The sequence below is a fragment of the Meles meles genome, chromosome 16, assembly GCF_922984935.1.
Source record: "Meles meles chromosome 16, mMelMel3.1 paternal haplotype, whole genome shotgun sequence".
NCBI classification, from domain to species: domain Eukaryota; kingdom Metazoa; phylum Chordata; class Mammalia; order Carnivora; family Mustelidae; genus Meles; species Meles meles.
In genome coordinates, this window is record NC_060081.1 from 33,010,970 (window position 1) to 33,021,371 (window position 10,402).

The following is a 10,402-nucleotide window of genomic DNA, read 5'->3' on the forward strand; positions in this document are numbered from 1 at the left end:
ACATTTACAAGTAGATATATTGATATATGTTTGTTCATCCAAATCTCCCAGAGACAGGTCTGAACTTTACCGTCTGGATGAATTTCTTACAGATGACTTTCTTGTCACCCCTGCCACATAAAAGGAGGGAAAACACATTAAAAACACTTTCATAAATAAAGTGCCACACGTGATGCTGGGGGAAGGGAGGAAAGACCAGGTACGTTCCCTGCTCCCCCTAATGTTTCCTACCGTTCCATAGGAGCCTTGAAAGGAGGCATACAATGAAACCCGAGCAGTGTTAGAACAATAACAAAGATGCTGTGTCACCAAGGGCTCCCATCACAGGTCCTCATGCTGTCCTTAGGCTGATCCCACCAGGGATGGGATCTCACAACACATGAGGCAGGCACAGATAGGGAAGCAGCAACAGACTCGGGAAGGCCTTTGCTCTCCACGTCCCAGCCTGGACCATCATCTTCTCTACTCCCCTTTCCCCAATGAGACATTTCTTCCTGCCTTCCCCTTCTTTTCCAGGTCACCCCCACCTCCCAGTCTCTATCCTCACCAATCTTCTCCAATTTTGTACACATAGATGATGTTGTCGGTCTGTCCTATGGCAATTTTAGTGGAATCAGGAGAAAAAGCCATGCCCTTCACCATATAGCTCTTCCTGCCATATTAAGAGTTAAAAAAGGAAAAGGAAAAAAAAAGTCATGAGTACCCATGGTAGAGAAAAGAGAAGAAAAGGTGTTTGTGTGACTGTATGGAGCGTGAGGGATTTATCCTGAGAAAAGATGGGGCAGGCCATTTCCTATGCAGATGGCTGGGGAAGTTAGGAAGTTTTCCAGATTCATAAGACCCCATGAACAGGTTAAGGACACACAGAGTACTCTCTTCACCTTCATTTCAGCTGGTTTGGTGGAGAATTTCTCTCTCCACTCCCCATGTTCATCGTATAGCAACACCACTCGGTCCACTGTGCAGACGGCAAACTTGGCATTGTTCTGGGAGCAAGCCATGCAGGTCACCTTTGCAGCTCCATCTTGCAGAGGCAGAGGGGGCAAAAATAAGCCCAGGTGTTCATCCAGAGTGACAAAAGCATTTCTAGTTCCTTTAGCTCTAGTGTGACTTTGGTCAATTCTCCAAATCATAGTTCTTAAAACAAAAGATGCATCTTGGTCTCCAAGGCTATAAAACCCCTGGCCCAGGAGAACAAGGTGCTTTAGAAACCCATAATGCAAATACACTTTGAGGTGACACACAGTATCAACTGTACCAATGTGCCCCTGCAATGGTCTTGCTCCTTCATAGCTTAACTGAAATAAATTCATTTGGTCTGATAAGTTTTTCTTTTTTAATAGGTTCTGGTCTTTGGCCATTCATTCAATATACACATTTTTTTTTCATTCAATATTATTTTTTAAAGGTTTTATTTATTTGACAGAGACACAGCGAGAGAGGGAACACAAGCAGGGGGAGTGGGAGAGGGAGAAGCAGGCTTCCCAGTGAGCAGGGAGCCCAATGTGGGGCTCAATCCCACGACCCTGGATTATGACCTTGCTGAAGACACTTAATGATTTAGCCACCCAGGCACTCCTCATTCAATATTTTTTGAGTACCTTACTGAGAAAGGCATGTAGCCAGGGGCTCAGAGGAAGACAAAGAGCAAAATACAGTCCCTGCCCCCAGGCTAATAACATGGTGCAAAACAGAAAAAATCCCATTAGAAAGGCATGTACAAAGCCATGATAGTTTGGAGAAGTCTGAAATCGTTTTATGTTTAAATGACCCAACTTTAAGGTTTGAAGAATTGGATGTAGTTAAATGGGGGAAGTTATCTGAAGTAGAAGGAATGATAGGAGCAAAGGCAAATCTCATTAAGAGACAGTAATTTAATTTAGCTTAAACTATCTTACAAATAGAACAGAAGAAGGAAGACAGGAAAAACAGTGAGGCCAGCACAAAAAAAAAACTTTGGAATTTGGCCAAGGAGTTTGGGCTTATTTGGTAGGAAAAAGACAGGGAAAGTTCTGGAATGGGGAGTTAAACAATCAGAGTTGAGATTTAGGATGAAAAGCCACCAGCTTAGTTTTTTTTTTTAATCCCCCCCCCCAAACTATGCACTGCTCAGAAGTCCAGTTTTGAAGTGATCATCTCCCAGTCAATTATTCTCTTCCACATCTGTCCACCACCTGGTCCTCAACGGTTCTGAACTAAGGACTTCCCTCCTTGAAATAAAACATTCAGCTTCTGCTCCAATAGTGTGATTAATTACTTGGGCTCCAGAGCTCTGGTTTGAAACTTTGTTACTTTTCACTCCTAACCCACCTACCTCCAAAGTCCCAGGTTTAAAAGGCCTATTTTTTTCTTCCCTCCATCAAAATCCTCAGAGTCAGAAAACAGCCACACCACCACCTTTACCCTCCCCCACCGCTTGATTGAATTAGGTTCGAAAGGCTGAGGTTCCTCATTTTCCTTGCTCATCATCTTCCCTCATCATTTTGCCAATCCTGGGCGTTTGCCCTACCCTGCAACATGACATCTTATTTTGAAAGATTGAAGGGGATTTTCACTTCCAATTATTCCATTAGGGTAAAGGAATTTTTAAATTACAATTTCGGGGGCAGTGTCCTGAGCAATGAGCACTTCTCTCTTTTGTTCTAATTTCCCTCTATTCTCCTAATACCACATTCGCTGTGAAGCCTTCCTCATGCCTCACAGCACTGTGGTGAGGATTAAATGGGGGCAGGGAGTAGAATAATAACAACCAACCTTTAACAAGATCTTACCATAGACTAGACATTTTGATCCATGCTCAATATGCATTGTCCTTTTACTTCATAATGCTGAGACAGATATGATTATGCCTATTTTACAGATGGGGAAACTGAGGTTCAGAAAAGTTAAGTAATTTGCTCAAATTGACATACACAGTTTCTAAGGGGATGGAACCAAGATTTAAATCCACGTATGTCTGACTCCACAAACCACAATCCTAACTCCTTAAATTATGCTGTCTTGCTACATAGGAAACATTCACTGATGGCAGATACTATCATTAGCTTTGTATGAGTCTATCCTTTGAATTTTGAATGTTCTCTCTCGTCTATCAGTTTCTACAGGGTTTTTTAGTTTGATAAGGCTATGGGCACATGACTTTCCTTAACTCTTCCTCCAAAGCCCCTCAGGCTGCTATTATTGTTACTCCCATTTTCCAAATGGAGTAGTTGGGTGGGCCTCAGAGACTGTGTGCCGAGGGCTTGAAGTCAGCGCGATTGGACCATTTATTTAAAGTGGAGCTGGCACTAGGACTTGAATGCTGGTCTCCTAGCTCCAAAACCCAGCCTTTCTTTAGCATGGTTCCTCTCCCGGTGCCCATCCTTTTCTGAATCTGAGATCTTCATCAACAGAGCGCACGTGAGGTCTTCCGCACTCCGTCTTTGGGGCTTTTACCTAAAGCGCTTGTTTATCCGGGCGCAGACTTAGGTTCGTTGTTTACACGTGCGCCCAGCACGGGGCCTCGTACACAACTGAGGTCAAATGAAAAGGAATGAAAGCTACCGAAGTTAGTGGTCCGTCTTGACTACCGCACACTGCCTACCGAGCAGAGATTCCGCATACAGTAGGCGCTCAGCATGGTGAGATTTCAGTTGCCCCACTTCTCTGGGAACGTTAAGGCTGGCGAGGGAAGGAGGAGGCATGCAACTCCTCACCTGAGGGCTCAGCAGGGTCCTCAGATGCTTCAACTGCCTGAAGAACACCTGTCTCTCTGATGCCACCAGTCAGCGACAACTCCCGTCGTTACCTGGACAACCCGCCACGCAGCCTCAGAGACTGCCGCTGACGCAGATGCTAAGAGAGCCGAACACTCTTCACCAGGTCCCCACCTAGCTTCGCCTTGAAGCAAACAGAAGGTGCGCAGGCGCAGTGAGGTCTAGGGCGGGACCCCGAGAGGACTCGAGTCCTCTCTTCAACCAATCCTGTCCTTGCTTGCAAACTCAAGCTCAAGCCACGCCCACAAGCCCTCCACATACTCCAGGTCCTACCTAGGTAATGGCGGTCTTTCTCACACCGTGATTGTGAGTAAAGTGTGGCCGAATACTTCTTTTAATCCTTACAACCCTGGAGGAAGGCAGGGCGGTTGCTTTCACACGTTTTGCAGCGGGCCGGTTTTAACCGAAATAGGCTATATGATTTGCACGGGGTATCACAAGGCTAATCATGATAGCTAACTGAATACTCAGTATGCCTCTGCCAGGTACTGGGCGAAAGGTTGTAGATGCATTATCTCATTTAATCTCAAAGACACCTTTTGAAGGGGATGGCATTATTAGTTCCATTTCACATCCCAGGAGACTCAGGATTAGAGGGGTCACTTAACAAACTAACAGTAAATGATGCAACTGGGATTCAACCCAGAGCTGATGCATTTAAACAGCCTTTATATTCTGAACTTCTAGCTCCCTATATCTATGCCATGCTTCTATACCCCGTGCCACCTCCATCCCAAGAGATGAGGTGTCCAGAGTCCAGAGATGTGAGTGTTTCCGTGCCAGTGGCCAGTGAGAGGTACTACTTCAGAACTGGGAAGCAGTGGATCAAAGACTGCTGCCCAGATCTGGATGCTTTTGTGGTTCAAGGCAGAGGGCAAATGAGAACTTGGCTTATCTGATAGGATGAAGTTAAGTCTGTGATACCTGGGGTTGGAGCTAGGTTAAGTAGAAAGGATAATGACTTCTTGATCTATTTGGATTGGGGTCCCTTTCAGAATTACTGGCCTAAATTCTTGTAACATGCCAGAGAGACTGAGATGCAGAAAGGAGAGTTCATACACCTCCTCTGGAAAGATCCGAAGTTGAGAAGACCTCTGATTCTCCAGAGAGTATAGCATATGATGTCCAGATTCTGGGTTCTGCAGCCTTTCCCCCATAGTGCTTGCAAACATCAACAGGTATTTCTCTCATTGGCACCATTCCCCACCCTTGGAATTTAGGAAAGAGTAGAGGAAAGCCTCTACTTTCACAGGAAGGAAGTAGCCCCAGAGCCCAAAGTATAAGTCTTTTGACAGGGGAGTTCCAACCCCTCAGTTTTATTTCCATAATCCTCCTCTGGATATAGTGGCAGAGAGTGAATATAAACTCACTTACACTTTACAGTTATTATTGACTTTGACCGAATCAGCAGAGACAGAGGCAGACAGAAACAAAAGGAAGAGTGAGGGCGGGGAAGACTCTAAGTACAGGAGGCACAGGGTAGGAGCACGTGGACTGAAGGTTCCATTAGTGGAGCTGCTCTTTGATTTGTCCCAAACACCACTCAGTCCTTTTCTGGAAATTAACTGAGGTTGATGGAGGAGTCAGAGGAATAAATGGTGAAAAGCTTGGGTGTCAATGTGGGCAGTGAACTTGAAAAGGTTACCGGCCCCTCTCGTGTGGTATAACCTTCGTTTCCACGGATGCAGGAGAATTTATATCCCCCCGCCCCTTCTTTTCCTTCTCCGCCCTTCTCACTGAACAAAACAAAAGGAATTAGGGCTCTAGTTTTCTATACCCATTTCTGTCCTCTCCCCACCCATTCCAGGTTATAGAATCAAAACAAATGCCTTAAAACAATGAGAGTGTTCCTGTGGAGTTGGTGGTGGTGTGAGAGGCCCTTGTGGTCAGGGGAGAGACAGTGGGGAAGTGTCTTCAGCATACTATACAGTGTCCCATACAGTCATCTCCAGTTTGTCCAAGAACGTTTATTGGAAAAATGTCCAAGGGGTGAGGTCACCAGCAGCAGCTGGGGGAGGGGGGCTACCAGGTGAGAGGGGGAGCACCTGAGGCTCCGTGGAAGACATTGGAGTAGTGCAGTGCAGCATCTGCCCCAGACCCAGACAATTCCTTTGAGTTGCTGGGGGAGGTGGAGAACCCCAAGAAACACCCCTCTCTGAGACCCAGAGGCAAGATGTGGGGGCAGCTGGGGATGCCGAGAGACCTGATGCAGGTGCGATGGGGGCCCCATCTGGGACTTAGTGGGATACAGTTGAACAGGTGTCTCTCCCCTTGACCTGGGGGATGGAAGGACATATCCCATCTGATAGCCATTCCCCAGGTCCAGGGGCACAGCCCCTAAGAGACCTACCTTCTGGCCCTGCTCACAGTGGAAAGAGGATGGGTACCAGGCCTGAGATTGTGGGAGTGTCATTACCCTCTAAGAGATTATGGGATCCTTCAGTCTTGGGCAGATCACCAACTGAGGCTCTCCCTGACCCTATCCCCATCCCCAGGTTGTTAGTGCATCTGTTTTCGAGTTCGGTTTCTTCACTCATACATCAATGGTCTTGATGGATGGTGACTTTTTCTGTTTTGAAAAAAAATGGCTTGAGTCTCATGTCAGGAAGGTAAGAGCCTCCTTCATCCCAAATATCCATTTCCTTTCTCTTCCTGCCCCTCTTTGGCCTTCTCCCTTTCCCTGACTGCTTCTAGAAGCGAAATCACCCTTCCCTCCCTCACTGGCCCCACATCATATTACCTGTCTCGTCCCCACTGGTCTTCCCTGAGGACTCTGTTCTGGCCCCTTCCCCTTCTCCTTGGGGTTGTTGTTGGAGTCGTTGTCCTTGATGATATCATACTGACAGCAGAAGAGCCCAATTACAGCTGAGACACAACAATACAATCTGCACCTTGATCTTGACCTCCCCACTCACAGCCTTGAAGGGCAGTGAGATACCCACACGGTTTCTAGAAAATCTGAGAAGAAAACCCTTGAATTTCGGGTGCTCATATGCGAGCACCACCCTCTTAGCCTTCCTCTCCTCAAACTTCTGCGCACCCTCAACTAAGCATCTCCCCTGCATTTCCCTCCCTGCCTTTTCCCCTGACAGCCTTCACCACCTCCCACCCTCACTGAGCCCCCACTCCCCCAATCCTTGGTGCCCCGTGCAGCTGCTCACTCACTGGCCCACATGAGCAACACCACCACAATAACCACTTCCCCTGTCTGCAGTGGTCGCTGTCCATCCAGACCCTCCACTGTGATGTCACCTGAGAAGAAAGAGATAGACTCCAGGTTATGGGGAGCGGCCACAGAGCTCTTCTATGCAGACCCGTAAGGATGGAGAGTCTGGGGGCAGGGTTGCCCCTGCGAGCCCCTCTCTAGGAAGGTGGACAGGTAGTTAGAGACCAAAAAAGCAGGACCGTTGCGGGCAAGTATTCACACAGACTGCGGCGGCTAGGAACAGACGGTGGGGAAAAGGAAGCTTAAAAGCCCTTCTCCCAAACAATTCATTATCAGCCTGTTTATACCCAGTCCCCTGCCAACCTTATTCCTTCGTTTCTTGGCAGTATGATGAATTAAGTCAGCCTTTTATTCATCTAAGCTAGACTGGCTTGTTTGGGGGGAAGTAAACAAGAGGCTAAAGGGCAGGTAAAAAGCCAGAGAATCCAAAGCTTTTGGGAGTGGAGGATAGCTGAGCCTCTCACCTGGGCTTGAGCTGTTGGAGGGTAGCCGGTCAGAACCCTTGAGAGTTCAGAAGTGCACCCGAGGCCTTGGGGGGCTCTCTCCCCAAAGGCCGATGCTCCGAACCTGCATCGTGTAGTCGCTGTCTTCAGCCAGTCCCCAGAGGGCACAGGCCCACGTGGTGGTGTTCACCTCCCAGATCACAAGCTGCCCAGGGCCAGTCTGTCGCTGCGGGGAGATGATGGGACAGGAGGGTGGTCTCACACCAGTCCCAGGACTCAAACATCCAAGCACTCCACGGAGTAGGATGACAAGGGCAGCTTGAGCCAGGGGACACCAGCTCCCAGATTCCCCCACCACGGGGAGGGGAGCTTTGGTCCCCAGTGGGGGTAACGGAAGGAAGGCTCAGAGTTCCAAGGACACAGGCTGAGGGAGCAGAAGGGTAATTCGTACTTGCTGGGAAATGGAGTAGCCAATGACAATGTTGCCTTCTGGGATGTCCCAGGACACAGTGGCCGAGCTGGTTCTGAGGTGAGTGACTGTCACATTCACAGGAGAAGGAGGCCCGTCTGTTGGGTGCCAGAGTGAATAGGTTAACAGGTCCCATGTACGGACTAGCTCTGCTTGATCCCACTACCCCTTTACTCACCTGCTTGCACAAAGCCCAGGTCCCAACTGACCAGCAGGAGGACCTAAGGGCTTAAATATGGGGAGAGGGGCATCAGCGAAGCCATGGAACCCACTGAGTCTGCTGGGAGGCACTGGGGCATCCACTTGACATCCAGGTGGGGCTCCTGAAGGTGGCCGGAGTTGTTGGGGGCGGGTTCCAGGACTGCCCAGAACGCACGGGTGGCAGCAGCTCTCCCGGGCTCCCCACCACCCACAGCAGCCCCGGATCCCCCTACCCCCGGTCTCCCCACTCCTTCCCCGCCCCAGCGTCACCGAGGGTCCGCAGCGCTATGTTCTGCCCTGCCCACACCGACGTCCGCGAGTCCTCGCGGTAGGTCAGGCCTCGGCAGGCTGCTCAGTGCCCAGAGGGCGGCCCATCACCCGGCTCCTTGGCGCTGCCCCTACCCCATCCTGGCACGGGCCCCGTGCAGCAGGCAGCGCATGACAGAGCTGCGGGCAGAGGGCAGGCGGAGGCCGAGTGGGAGTGGGCCGCGGGGCTGCGGGGTGGGGGGGGCCCAGAGCTAGGAGGGGCCGCGTAGTCTGTCCCTGAGTGTGGGGCGGTGCAGGCGCTGCCTGGCTGCTGGCAAGAGTCCTGGTACAGAGGCAGTGCGGCTGTCCCCCGGGCCCTGCAGTGGGATGTGACTGTCCAGGCTAGCTAGCCGCCGCCTTCTGCAGAGCTGGCCCGGCTCAGTCCACCGCAGCCCGACCTGGACGTGCTGGCCAGCCCTGCCCCCCAGGGTTCTCGCTGCACTCATCCCCCTCCTGCCCCGTCCCTATTCTCCCGGGGCTCCTCCAAGGACCCCTCTTACCTCTGATCCCGGCTCCTTCCGAGGAGCCTGCTGCGTGCATAGGGAGAGGAGCAGGTGCAAGGGTCTAGGGCACCTGGGAGGGCCCCTCCCTCCCGGGGTGGAATTAGCCAAGTTGGAAGGAGGAATCCCACTTCCCCTGCGGGAGGGGACAGAGTGGCCAGATAATTGTTCTAAAAATCTCCTACTTGTAGACTGTGTCAGCTTTTAAATCTCTTCCCCATTCATAATGTGATACTGATTCTCTTCACTCTCATTCATTCTTTCATTTATTAAACAAATAATTTATTGAGTGTCACCTAGGTGTCTGGGCATGGGAAGAGCTGGAGTACAGCGGTTAAGACAGCAGGCTGGGTTTATAGCGGTGGGAGTCTAAAGAGTAGCAACCTATGTTTTTAGCTCTTCTTCCTGCCTGGCGTGGAGAAATTGGTCGTCTAAGTGTCAGGTTTCCCAAAATCCGAGCGTCCAGAACCTCATAGGGCTGTTGGCAGGATCCAGTGAGAGAATGTTGGGGAATGTCGTTATAAATCTTCTGACACTGTGTGAGTGAGGGATTGTCATGAGTTTGCACCAGTCTGTTAGTTACTTCATTCTTTTAGCAAACATAAATCCTTAAACTATTTCGTGAGATCTGGAGTAACAACCTGGGTGTGAGTCCCCTTTCTGTCAACTGTGTGATCTTCAGCAATGACCTAACTTCTCTGAGCCTCTGCTTTACCATCTGCAAAATGAGAGTGTCAGTATGGTCTCCTTAGTGTGAATGTACCCAGTGAGATACCGTATGTGAAAAGTGCATTGTGCAGTGTAAATAAATGTTGGCTAATGTTGTATTTAGGGCAGATACTTTGGTTTCTAATTCTCATTGCAGCATTTCTATTTCTGTGGCACTTTTTTTCCTGTAATATTCAGTTCAGCGTGTGTCCCTCTGGGGCTCCAAAGCTTCTGTTACCTTCCTTCTGAGTTGAAAGAGTGAAATGGAGCAAGAGGCGCAGGGAGGACTCTGTGTTCTGGACATGTGATCAAGCCATGGCTCAGGTCCTCTGACCTCTGCTGTCCCTGAGGACCCTGATCTCTGGCCTCCTGTTGCATCCTGGTCCCAGAGCACTCTGCTCAGGGATTCTCATTGTCCTGGGACTGTGTATTATTCTGCACTTCTGAGCTCCAGGCCCTCCAGAGAAGAGGTCATTGTGTCCAAAGGTTAAGAGCAATGAACCTCAGGTTTCCCCCTTCATGGGGCAAAGCAGAGCCTGGGACGTCCGCATGCATGCAAAGAGGGACCCCTGGAGCTTCCCTGGGGTGCCCAGAGGGCTGGGGGCCAACTGGTCAGGAAAGGGTGCGGGGAGAGATACTCAGAGGCGGTGGTACTCAAAGAGGCCAGGGTACCTGGGTTAATCATCACTGTGGCTCAGATGAGGCCCCACCAGCTGGAAGCAGAGTTAGCGTGACAGAAGGTTTTGTGTGGCTGAAGATGCAGGCACGACAGGGTGTCCACAGCGTGCGACCAT

The 10,402-nt window shown here is 49.9% G+C and overlaps 1 pseudogene; it reads right to left on the reverse strand.

The window, feature by feature from the left end:
- Positions 1–5,775: 5,775 nt before the first annotated feature.
- LOC123927155 lies at positions 5,776–8,469 on the reverse strand (annotated as a pseudogene).
- Positions 8,470–10,402: the final 1,933 nt, after the last annotated feature.